Genomic DNA, 12,795 nt, shown 5'->3' with positions numbered 1-12,795 from the left:
GACAACTGACGGCAGGACTGGCCCGTTGTCATCAGACACCCTGGGTACATTTCCTGGGCCTGGCTCCTGCCCCATGAGCTAGAAAGGTCTGGCAGCAATCACAGCCACATCATACAACAGAGTCAACCTACTAACCCAGCTCAGACTGCACACATGCTGGGAAATGAAAATCAGCCAGGATTTTTGTGGATGTGGCCAAAGTACTGTCACTGCAACAACTGGGCTCTAGAAAAGGGGGAAAACCCTTGGACAGAAAGAACAGTGGATTTAAATGAAGAGCAGACTAATATAACAGATTTTATAGTCTCTGAATTAACTGTTAATAATTAATGGGCTGCCAAAAGTCTAAAAAATGAGATTTGGGAGTTAGAACGGTATTTCCCAACCAGCTTGCCATGGCCTCTGGTGTGCCTTCAGACCTGATCAGGTGAGCCATGGAAGCATCACCACTGCCAGATGGTCAGATCCAGGCTAACCCCTGGGCTCTGCACTTAGCAGCTCACAGCAGCAAGAGACATTGGAGGTGGCAAGTCAATGGGTAGGAACTCCTTTCTGAGAACATGTTTAATCATGTATGCCTCTTCCTAGCTATAGCATGAGCCCCGGAGTGGGATAATTAATGGGCAGCATGAAGGGCCCAGATATTTGGGTCCTGCTTTGTGTAGCACGCTTTGTACATAGCACCTCCTCATCTTCCCCACACATACTCTTCCAGCCTCTGATCTATTCCCATACTAAATGAGATGGGGAGAGCATGCGCTGAACAGTGGATGTGTTGGGAGTAGCAGCAGTGAAGGAGCTCTGGCAGCAACATGCAGAAACCAAGATAGCTAGCTTACAGGGTCATGTATCAAAATGCTATAAGGTGTTTTCACATGCGTTAAGGCATTTTCACATGCATTAAGCACCTTTAACGAATGCGAAAACCCCTTAACGCATGTGAAAACGCCTTTAACGCATGTGATAGCACCATAACGTAAGGCTGGTGAGATGCAAATCTGAAAAAGAAGAGGAGTTAGGGGTGAGTTTATTCTTTTGGGAGGGAGGGAGAGAGAGAGAGACTAGCCATAATGCTCCAACACTAGATAGGTATTTATATCTCTATGGGAGGCCCACCTAGTAACTGGAGGTGAGGTTTAGGTATTAGTGTAGGGGTTAGGGGCCACTTTGACATTCAAAGTGAGACATACGAACAGAACAGTGCTCTCTTGTGAAGATTTGATGATTTTCGGAGTGAGGAAACTCATCCAAAGATGAGATTTGTGCAATGTTATCTCAACCTAGCTTGATGTTACCCAGGTAGAGAGTCCATCAAGCTAGGTTGAGATAACATTGCACAAATCTCATCTTTGGGCGAGTTTCCTCACTGAAAGTCATCAAATCTTCACAAGAGAGCACTGTTCTGTTCGAACATCTCACTTTGAATGTCAAAGTGGCCCCTAACCCCTACACTAATGCCTAAACCTGACCTCGAGTTACTAGGTGGGCCTCCCATAGAGATATAAATACCTACCTAGTGTTGGGTCATTATGGCTAGGCATGTGCTCTCTCTCTCTCTCTCCCCCTCTCTCTCTCATGCTTTGCATAGGTATTAGTGCAATAAAGTGCCTATTTTCACAAAAAACACCCCTTTTTCTATCACATGCAATATTTAGTGCATTTTGATAAATTCAGGCCTTAGCCGGCTACCTGCACTACGCTGACTTTTGCATTAATTGAGGGAGCTGATTCGCTGTGACAGGTTCATATGTGTCTTTGTTCCCTCTCTCCTTTGTTTTAACATTTAGAGGAGAGACTGATGGGGCCTTCAGTGCTCCCCTAGCTCTTCCTTTAGCTATATGACTCCTCTCTATGTCCACACTGCCTGTTCCGTGGAGGCTGGGGTGCCACACATTTTTGTTAAAGTAGTGTGCCTTGGGCTTGAAAACATCGGGAAACACTGAGAATGGATGGCACTAAATGAAGATATATACACAACAGGCAACTCAAGAGACCTTGTGGAAAGAGGATAACCAATGAGATATTATGATACCAGGGTACAAAATATATCGAAATGATAGAGTAGATCAAATTGGTGGAAGGGATGGTTCTATATGTTAAGAGTCAAGAAGAATAAGAGAACTGCAAAGAACAAACTGTTCTCTAGAATCTCTATATACTGCAATTCCATGAGTGATGGGGAAGAGTAAAGCAATAGGGATACACCTGAACAGCATGCTGAAACAGACTATGAAATCTAACAGATTAGACAAGCTAATAAAAACACAAACACAATAATAATGGGAAATTTCAATTACTCCAATACTGATTGGGTGAATGTCTCCTCAGATAATACCAGGAATGTAAAGGTTCTAAATGCCATAAATGATTACTTCTTGTAGAAGCTAGTCCTGAAACTGACAGGAGGCACAGCTGCTTTAGATCTTGTTCTCAAGGGAAAGCAAGACCTGCCGGTGATGGAGCTGCTTGGCAATAGATATCGTAACTATCCAAGTAGCCAAGAAATAGCATTCAATTCAAATTCAAACTTTTTCTTGTAGCTCACAATTTTTTTTAAAACTTTTACAAAGACACAGATACTTGAAGAAATAGCTGCAAGAAGGCCCTTCATAACACCTGTACATGCAAATTAGTTTCCTGCACGAAATGCCTGGGTCATCTTTAATCATTGGTCCATCATTTTGCATACAAAGAAATGTCCCTGTACTCTTTTTTTGATTTTTCAAATACAAATTAAAATTAAATAGGCAACTTCCCTTATTTATTAGAAGTGCTGGCAGCAGTGGCACGGCAGCTAGGGAAGTTCCTTTGTTACACACATTCACACATGCTCCCTTCCTGACACTCTCTCTCGCACATGCTCCCTTCCACACACTCTCACACATGCTCTGAGAGTGTCAAAGGGATGCTGGACAGGGAAGGAGGGAAAGAGAGTGAGCCAGGACTGTCAGAAGGGGTAGGCGCTGGGCAACTGCATGGGGTGCAATGTACAAAGTCTGGGAGGGAGACATTGATGTACTCATCAAGAGGCTAGATGATGCCAGTGCTGCATGCCATCACTGTAATGGCATGAGCCCTCCTTAGTCCCTATGCAGCTGCTGACTCAGCTGGCCAGTCATGTCACCCAGGGAGGCACCCCCACATGACCAGCTATGCTCCCTGGCACTGCCTGGGGCATAGGGCAACCCATCAACAGGTCTCAGGAAGGCAGGGCGATACCAGGTAGGGAAATGGGAGACTGGGTTCCGGGCTGGGGATACCGGGAAGGGAGAAGGAAATCGAAGGGGGTCACTGCAGTACACCATATTTTTTATTAACATTAGGCAATTCCAACTTGCTAAGGGGCAAGTTAAAATGGCTTCTGTTTTGGTTTGTCCTTTCTTTACAAAAAATGTCTGTTTACCTAGCTGGATTGTCTGGCTCCGGCTGCCACAGCAGCAGTCAGGAGAACATATAATAGCCAGCCATGGGAGGGACGGAGGAGGAGTGCCAGCAGAGGAAGTAGAACACAAAAAACAATAAAACAGGTTGGGGGGGGGCGAGGGTCTGCCAGCCCCTAGTGATGTGAGGCTAAAGCAGCGAGGCAGAGTGAAACCGGAGGGAGAGAGTGGAAGGCACAGCCTACAGTGAGCAGCAGAGAGGCAGCCACCGGCAGAGCAACTTCACAGACAGCCACAGCGAAGCGGGAAGAAGAGGATGCAGTTCTGAAGGGCTGAGCCATGTGTGTTGAAGAGGCAGCCATGGTGGCAAGTGGTGCAGGTCCTGGCCAGGAAGGAGAAGGGACAGCAGCAGTGGCGGGACGGCATGACTGATTAAGCTGCGGGAAGTAGAGGCAGAGAAATGTAGCTGTGGATTCAGCGCCAGCGTGCAGGCACAGATTCTGCACGCCTCTGCCTCCCGCACCTCCATCTGTGCTGCGTCAGCTGCCGGAGACAAAGAACAGGCAAGCTGATTGGAGGACTGATGCCAGACCAGCTCTCATTGGGTGTGTGCAGCCAGCACAATTTAGATGCTGTCGCTGTCCTAGGGCCATGCAAGCAGCTTAGACCGGACACTGTACAGTTAGCTTGAAAACCGGACAGTCCAATCCAAAACTGCATACACAAGGCCCATAACTGAAGCCCATTAATGTATACTGTATATCTATGCCCCATCCAAAATCTGCCACTGCTGCCTCTTCCAAGTGTTTCATACAAATGTTTTCTGTACATGGAGAGAGAGGTGAGCAAAGGCCCTCTTTTGCTGGGAACTGCCAAGGGATGTGCAGCCTGCAAAGGATCTGACGTGACCACCTATCAATGGTATTTTCTAATGGACAAAAGCACTCTGTGTCACATACCTTAAAGTTGGGAATGCTGCGTACTACGGTAAACGTACTGAATCCGTCTATCAGCATAATGGGCCCGTAACTCATGCTAAGCAATGAATACTTTATGTTGACCAAATAAAAAGACGGCCTGAATTTGGCTATGTCCCATCTCTCAGCCACGGTTTCTCCCTTCTTAGAGGGAAGCCTCTAGAATGCTTGATATGATGTCATACCCTTTATGTGATGGCAAAGCCATAGAGCTGAATGATCTCACTCTATGTGAGTTCACGCTGTACTCAGGGCTTACATGCCGAGACACAAGGCGAAATCAAGGCAGTGATGACCAGCAATCCAGGGTACAGCACCAGTGCAAGAAGATATTGAAAAATCTTGATATTGAACAATGCCCAATTAACTTCAAAAAAAGACTCAAGACCTGGCTTTTCAACCAAGCATTCGTTTGAGTTGGACTTTACTATCACTATCCTACCTTGGTCACTTTCCTACCATGGTCAATAATACTATATGTGGACTTTTGTCCTGTTCGCTGACCATTTTGATATATGTTTGTTCCTACTGAATTGATTGTAAAGCCTGTTGCTAAATTTTTGTTCAATGTGAACTGAGGTGATGTTTTGTAACGTGCCACGGTATATAAAAATCCTTTAAATAAATAAATAAATAAATAAATAAATGGTCATCACATCAAATGTCCCACTGCTTAATTTAATCCACAATTAAATGTAATTTCCCCTGCCAACGACTATTCCCTCCTGTTACATATCTTTTATCTTTTTTTTTTTTTGCTTCACTTGACAGATAATATTCGCTAGTATGCTAGATGCTTTAATTCAAATGTTGTTTCTCATAATTTGTTTTTGTAAATTAATATTTCCAAGTTCCATATCCTTGTTTCTCATAATTTGTTTCTCATAATTTTTTGTTTTTCATAATTTGTTTCATATAATTTATTGTTTCTCATAATTTGTTTTCGTAAATTAATATTTCCAAGTTTCATTTCCCTGTTCTCTGTAAGACACATTTGTTATGTCATCCCAAAGTTATATGTAAACCAAAGTGATTAGTAACATTGTTACTAGAACCTCGGTATATAAAAAAATGTTAAATAAATAAATAAATAAACAAAGAGGGATTGGAATCCACAGATGGGAGACCTAAGGAGTTGGTGAAGCTTCTACAATATTATTGTGTTTTTGGATTCTCTAAAGTCTGCCTAGCTGCACTAAACTAGAGTTAGCCATACCTTTAACTGATGGAATAAAGCAAATTCACCACCATGTAGCCCTGCTGCCTTCTGCGGTATACTATCAATAGAGCAACTTGGTGCACTTGTGACAAACTTTCCCCCAGGAGACAACTGGCCATTAGCAGAAGCAATCGTTTGTGATAGGTAAAGCAAACCTGGCAATTGTACATGCACTCAGTGCCATATAAGGACAGCTTGTAGAAGCTACAACAGCTGGAGAACATCCCAGAATACCCATAACAGCTACGATGTATGCACCACTTCTGAGCAGGGAACACCTGACCAGCCAAAGCTTCCTCTTCCCTAAGACTGCCTGCATTGCTCCGACTGGGGCAAGTACGGAGAGAAGAAAGTGTACCACCTGGAAACAGTCGGCCCTTAGCCAAGGCCTTTGCTAATGGATGATAAAATGAACCCAGGAAATGGAAATGGATTTTCAGAGCTGCAACACTTTGTGCTTCGTGCATCCATTTTGAACAAGTAACACTCCTTTTGCGACACACCGGACAAGCTAAAGCCTTTGGCCCTCATCCATAAGAATACCCGCACAGCTCAGAATAGGGCAAAGCGGAGGCACAAGTGATGCAGTGAGCTCATTCAAGACAAGATAGCTAAAGAAGCTTACCAATACCCTCCGAAAATGCGCCAACAACAAATTGGTGCCTGAGGATTAGATACCCAAATGCAATAAGTAGCTTACTGACCACAGGATGACCAGGGCCAGGTTTAGAGCGCATGGCAATCCTGGTCGAAAAGCGCACCCCCCCCCCCCCCCCCAATTGATGCTACCTCACCTGGTTATCTCTTCAGTCCTCAGTAGGATGAGATACGCGGTGGCCATGTGATTTCAGTCTTCAGCCATGGCCAGGCCGGGTCTGTCTTCAGTCATGGCAGCATAGAATCTAGCGCAGCCAGGTCTGGTGTACCTTCGGCCATGGTGGGATGGGATCCGCCATGGCCATGCAATTCCTCTCTTCGGCCTCAGTGGGATGGGATTTGCCATGGTCCACGCTGGGCCTCTCCTCCTCCATCCCTGTGGTATTCAGGACACCCCTCAGCTGACAGCACCCCAGGCAACCACAAGGCTCACCCATCCCAAAAACTGGCCCTGAGGATGACGATGCCTTTCATAACATCACCAAGCATAGGTGTGTGTGTGCTAAAGGACAAGTGACACCCGCACTACTACCAGGGACAAGCTGCACCAGGTACAGGTGCCTGGATGTAACAGATGATCTGCCAAAGAAAGAAAGAAAGATGACGTGCAGGCTGCCAGACATATGCTGGAGGTGGAGGCCTTAATGTCGCCCAACGTGGAAATCTGATAGTGACCAGCTGTTAGCTGAGAGAAGAAAAGTAAGTAACAGGAGAATTCTTCTGGAAATTGTCTATTTTTAATCCAAGAAAATTCATATGGCAAAGTGGCATATTTTATCAATGTTAACTGCGTCTTAAGATAAAATAGGTGTTACATGCAGCGGTTCACAGAAGGACCCCGCAAGCCTCCTTACTTTCCGCCGACATGGCTGAGACCATCCCTGCGGTCAGCGCACAGCCTCCAGCCCTAAACCCCATCCAGCGCAGCCTGAGACGCTACCAGCTGCTACTCCTTCCACCTCTCCTTAAGTGCTCGTACGTGCAAATGCCCTGAGCGGCACTCTCCAATGACATCAGGCCAACTGGCCTATTTAAGCAAGGGCCTCGCAGCATTACCTCACCTCAGAAGTGGGTTTCTGCCTTAGCAGTACATGTTGCTTTCGAGTTCCTGGTTGCTGGGTCCTGCATTCCTGATTCCTTGTCCAGTCTTACCTCTCCAGCCCTGCTCCATCCAGCCTTGCTTTGTATTGCCTGCCTTGTCCAGTGTCTTCTGTGTGTATTTGTCCACCCTTGGCCTGACTTCCAGATTCTGACTTCTTGCCTGGAACTCACCACCCTTGTCTGCCACCTGTCCCGACCTTGGCCTATCTCCAACTCCAGTAGTCTACTGCCTGCCCTGAACCTGCTGTGCCACTGGACTCTTGTTTTAGTCACCACCCTAGAGTCCTGCCTAAGTCTTGCAGGCTGCCAGAACCCAAGGGCTCAACCTGTGGGGGAGGTGGCTGGTATAGGTAAAGCTCCAGACTGTCCCATTACAGGGCACATTTGCCAGCTGCTGGAGCAGGCTTTGTGCTGCATCAACTACTCTGCAGCACAAAGGGCTCACATCCATGCCACCCATCACAGTTTGCTGAGGCCATGAGCTTGGCAAACTCACCTTGACCACTGCTATTGTTGGGCTAGCGCATAAGCTTCAAAAGCAGCAGGACCAAGTGAATACCCTGGCTGGGTACCTTGTTTTGAAAAAAAAAGGTACCCAGCCATGGTATTCAGCCATACCTTGGAGGTATGGCTGCCTAGATTGCTCCATCTTCCACTCCAGCACCCGTCATATGACAAACCACTCCCACCTTTCCCTTAATTCCGCCACCAAGGTATGATGGAAATCCAGGGAAATGTGGAGGCAAACTAAACCAATGTCAGTTGAAGTTCGACTTACAGGCACCTTTGTTCCCCTCTGATTGAGTCATGGTGACTTATATTCTATCCTTGCTAGACAGCTCTGCCCTTGCCTCAGCCTCACCTCTCTGGGAAAGAGATAATCCGCTCCTGGGGGACTTGAATCGCTTCATTCAAGAATTCTGGCAGATCTTCGACAAGCCTGGTCACAAGGCTTCCAAGACATCCAAACTCCAGCAGATCAGACAAGGTTCGCAATCTGTGGGAGAGTAGGCAGTGCACTTCTGCACCCTGGCCTCTGAACTTCAGTTGTACACTGACTGTTGTGAACCTGCCCGCGACAAGCGTGGGCAGGCCCCCTACCTGCTGTGGCCAGACGGGCAGTTGGCGCTGCTTCCTCCGCGGCAGTCGTGCCCTGCGCAGCGGGGCTGAGTTGCCGGGAGCCTCTCTCCGCGGCTGGGACCACCGCTGCCGCTCCTGCTCTGCCCGAGAAGTCTCTTCGCGGCTGGAGCTGCTCCCGAGCTCCTCACCTGGCAGGGAAGCCATCCCTGCCGGTGCCTGCAGCCTGCCTGCTCTTCCTTCAATCTTTGCGGCAGGGAGCCGCTCTGTCCTGGGCCCTCCACGTGGCAGGGACACCACCAACGACTCTGCTCTCCTCTCTAGCTCTCCTTAGGCGTGGGCGCGCACCTCTGTTCAGGAATTAAAGGGCCAGCGGCGGGAAAAGGTCCTGCGGGCCCCGAAGATGATGTCATCGCCATGCCTTGCTTCAGCCCTATAATAAAAGGGGCCCTTTGTCAGTCCAGCATTGCCTTCGCAAGGAGTTAGATGCTCCTGGATGTTCCTGTCCTTCGCTCCAGGAGTCTTCTCTGTTCCGTTGCTTCTTCAAGGTCCTGTGTTTCCTGCTGGAGTTCCTGTGTCTTCGTCCGAGTCTTCATTCCTGATGTTCCATGTCCAGATGTTCTGCTGTCCTGTGAGTTTGTTCCTGATGTCCGTGATCCAGTCCAGATGTTTGTCTTCTGTTCCTGAAGTCCATGATCCAGTCCAGATGTCCGTCTTCCGTTCCTGATGTCAAGTCCTGAACCCCCAGCAAGTTTGATGGTCGTTGTTTTTTAATTGGTTTGACTTTGAGTTCTGGTACCATCCCGTTGATAAGCGGATTCCCTCTCATGTTCCATAGATGCTGAGAGCTCTCTGGAGTCTTCAAGGCATACCACCAACCCTGAGAAGATTGGAATTGCTTTCATATTCACAGTTCCTCTGGGAAGTCTGTGATTTCCAGCAACTATGACAAAAGGTTCTTCAGTGGGCTCATGACTCCCACTTGGCAGGTTACCGAGGTATCACCCAAACCTTTAAATTAATCTTCCAACACTACTGGTGGCCACAGTTGAAGACCAACGTAAAGCATTACATAGAATCATGTCCCTCATAAGCCATGAATAAAAGTGTGCGAGATCGACCTTGGGGGTTGTTACAGGCGCTGCCAGCCCCGAAGGAACCCTGGATCCACTTAGCCCCAGACATCATCACTGACTTTCCCCTCTCCGGCAGAGAAACCACTATAGGGGTAGTAGTGGATAGATTTTCAAGATGATACATTTCACTCAACTTCTGGGCCTCCCATCAGTACCTGAACTGGCTAAACTCTTTGTCCAACATAGCTTCCATCTGCACAGACTCCCTGTTCATATCCTCTCAGACTGGGGAGTACAATTCATGGCCTGCTTCTGGAAAGGTTTTTGCAGGAAGTTTGGAATTACATTGGATTTCACTTCAGCTCAGCAAGCCAAGCGAGCAAATCAAATTCTCAAGGCCTTTCTACAAGCCTATGTGAACCAACGGCAGGATAATTGTGTCTCCCTCCTCCCACAGGCCAAATTCTTCCATAATAACCATGTAAACAGTTCCACTGGCTTATTGCCCCTCTATATAGCGTTCAGGCATCATTCCCGTACACCAAGACCTGTTTTGATTTCAGTCACTTGCCTGGTGGCTATCCTGATGGTGCATGAACTGCAGAAACTTTGGCAAAAGACACACTGCTCCTACAAGCAGACAATAAACTTCATTCAGCTCCTCAACTTTGCCCAGGAAGCCTGGTTTGGATCAGCACTAAAAACCTGCAGTTAAAAATACCTTCATTAAAATTTGCTCCGTGATTCGTAGGTGCATTCCCCATTGAACGACAACTCAATCCAGTAGCCTACAAACTCAAATTACCTCCATCTCTGCGCATCCATTATGTTTTCTACATATCTTTGTTAAAATCTTAAATTCTCTCTTGGCTAGCTGACTGCCTCTCCAGGTCACCGAAGTCTCTACAGAAGAGGATACCCAATTCGAAGTTCAAAAGATCTTGGATTCCTGTAGAGTACAAAATCAGTTGCAGTATCTAATCTCATGGAAAAACTATGGACCCAAGTAGAATTCTTGGAAGGCAGATTCCAACCTCCAAGCCCCCTAGCTAGTATATGAGTTTCATTGGAGATTCTCCTGGAAACCCAAGCCCAGAAGTCTGGGGAGGGTGCTTTGGATACTGTTACATTCAGCGGCTCACAGGAGGGCTCCATGAGCTGCCTCACTTGCTCCCAACATGGCCAGATCTGTCCCATGGTCAGCACACAGATTCCTGTCCTGAACGCCATCCAGTGCAGCCCGAAACGTTACCAGCTGCCGATCCAGCTGCTTCCCCTTAGGCACATGCTCACAGATATGCATACATTATATAGACCCCACGGCAGGCAACGTTAAACAGCAAGGGCTTCACAGTATTACCTTGCCTCAGCAATGGATCTCCTGCCTTAGCAGTGCATGTTGCTTTTGAGTTCCAGTGTCCTATGTTCCTGATTCCTTGTCCAGTCTTGTATTGTCCAGCCTTCTGTGTCCAGCCTTACATTGTAGTGCCCATCTCATTCAGTGTCTTCTCTGTGTCTTCATCTACCCTTTGCCTGACTTCCAGATTCTTACTTCTTGCCTGGACCTGACCACAATTTCCTGCCATCTGGACTTGACCACCTTGTCTGTCGCCTGCCCCAACCTTGACCTGTCTCTGACTCCATTAGTCTGCTGCTTGCCCTGACTCTAGTGTGCCATTAGACTCTTGCTCTAGTCACCACCCTAGGGACCTGCCTAAGTCCTGCTGGCCGCCAGAACCCATGGGCTCAACCTGCGGGGGAGACGGCTGTTATAGGTGAAGCTCCAGACTGTCCCACTACAAGGCTCATTCACTAGCTGCCAGCATAGGCCTCATAGGTTCACTTATGAGGCTGCGTCAACTTTGCATAAAGCCATATCTAAGATGGCATAGTAGTGTGGGCTAGTGCAATATGGACGTACAACTCTTAGGATAATGAACCCTAAATAATTCCCCAATCAACCAACAACTTTGTATAAATGTTGATGGTTTGTTGTGTGGGTTTGAATGTGTATGTACGTTGTGGGCAAATCCTTTTTGGACAAGGGTAGTTTGTGATATTTTTTATAATGTATTCTTTTTATATCAGAAATTGGACATTATATTTGGATATTTGATAACAAATGTTTATATTGTTTATATCATTTTTTGGTTGATATATAGGTTGATATAACAGGTGGCGAAGCCAATTTGTTTATGATTAAGTAACTAAAAAGGACGGCCCTTGCCACAGTAACCTCACGGTTAGACTACTGTAATGCACTTTATAAAGGTCTACCAGAAAAAGGCCTTCACAAGCTCCAGCTAATGCAAAATTACACAGCACAAATGACAAAGAGATGCAAGCTACATGACCATATCAAACCATCCTGCAAAAGGTACACTGGCTACTAATTTTCTATAGGACCAAATTCAAAGCTCTGGTGCTGATCTTCAAGGCTGTAAGAGGAAATGGAGAAAGTTACCTGAGAGAGAGGCTGGGCCTTCTGCACACCTTCCCCACCTCCTTGATTACTCCATTGTCAAAAGAAATCAAAAGAATAGAAATCTGTGAACAAACTTGCTCGGAAGTAGCACCTGTGCTCTGGAACTCTCTCCCAGAAGAGCTCTGCCAAACCAGGGACAACTCCAACTTCAGGAAGCAAATAAAAGCCTGGCTTTTCCATCAGGTCTTTAATGCCAAACCTAAGCTATTTTCTTTCTGGAAAGCAGATAAAAACTGGTTTTCCTCCATGCTTTAAAACGACTAGGAAACTGTATAACACCATTTCTGAACCCCTCAACCTTACAACTATAAACTGCTTGGCACCATTTGCGAGTACTGGTATTTGCTGCTATAACTATTGTCTTACCGTGATGTTTATTTTGACTTCAGGTTTAGTCTGTTCTGTTTATCTTTTTCAGACTGAACCTGTTAAGCTGCTACACCGACCACTCTAATGACTGCTATGATGCTTTATCATATGTTGTGCCCTGCCTTGGATGAATCTACGTCATCGACATCCAATTCTTTACTCCCTATTGTATCTCCTGGTCACATACGCTCTCCTTTGTGAAACTTTGCATCAACTCTATTAATATTTGGCTAGCCCACACCCGTTTGAAACTCAACCACTCAAAAACTGAGATACTGCATTTGTCCATTATCCCACAATCCTCATGTCAACCTCCTACTCATCTTCACCTTGATAATCATACAATTTCCATCACAAAAAAAGCTCATAATCTTGGAGTCACTTTTGACTTTGCCTTATCCATGTCTCACAACATTTCTGCTTCGGTAAAAACATTTTTCAAGATTAATTTATT

General features: G+C 46.3%; 1 protein-coding gene across 2 annotated transcripts in view; it reads right to left on the bottom strand.

Moving 5' to 3' along the window:
• TEK (TEK receptor tyrosine kinase) overlaps positions 1-12,795 on the bottom strand; it is a 204,923-nt gene that overhangs the window by 86,913 nt on the left and 105,215 nt on the right. The gene's annotated exons all lie outside the window — the stretch shown is intronic.

This window comes from Rhinatrema bivittatum, chromosome 1 (assembly GCF_901001135.1).
Source record: "Rhinatrema bivittatum chromosome 1, aRhiBiv1.1, whole genome shotgun sequence".
In the NCBI taxonomy this organism is placed as follows: domain Eukaryota; kingdom Metazoa; phylum Chordata; class Amphibia; order Gymnophiona; family Rhinatrematidae; genus Rhinatrema; species Rhinatrema bivittatum.
This window is presented reverse-complemented; position numbering and strand designations above follow the sequence as displayed.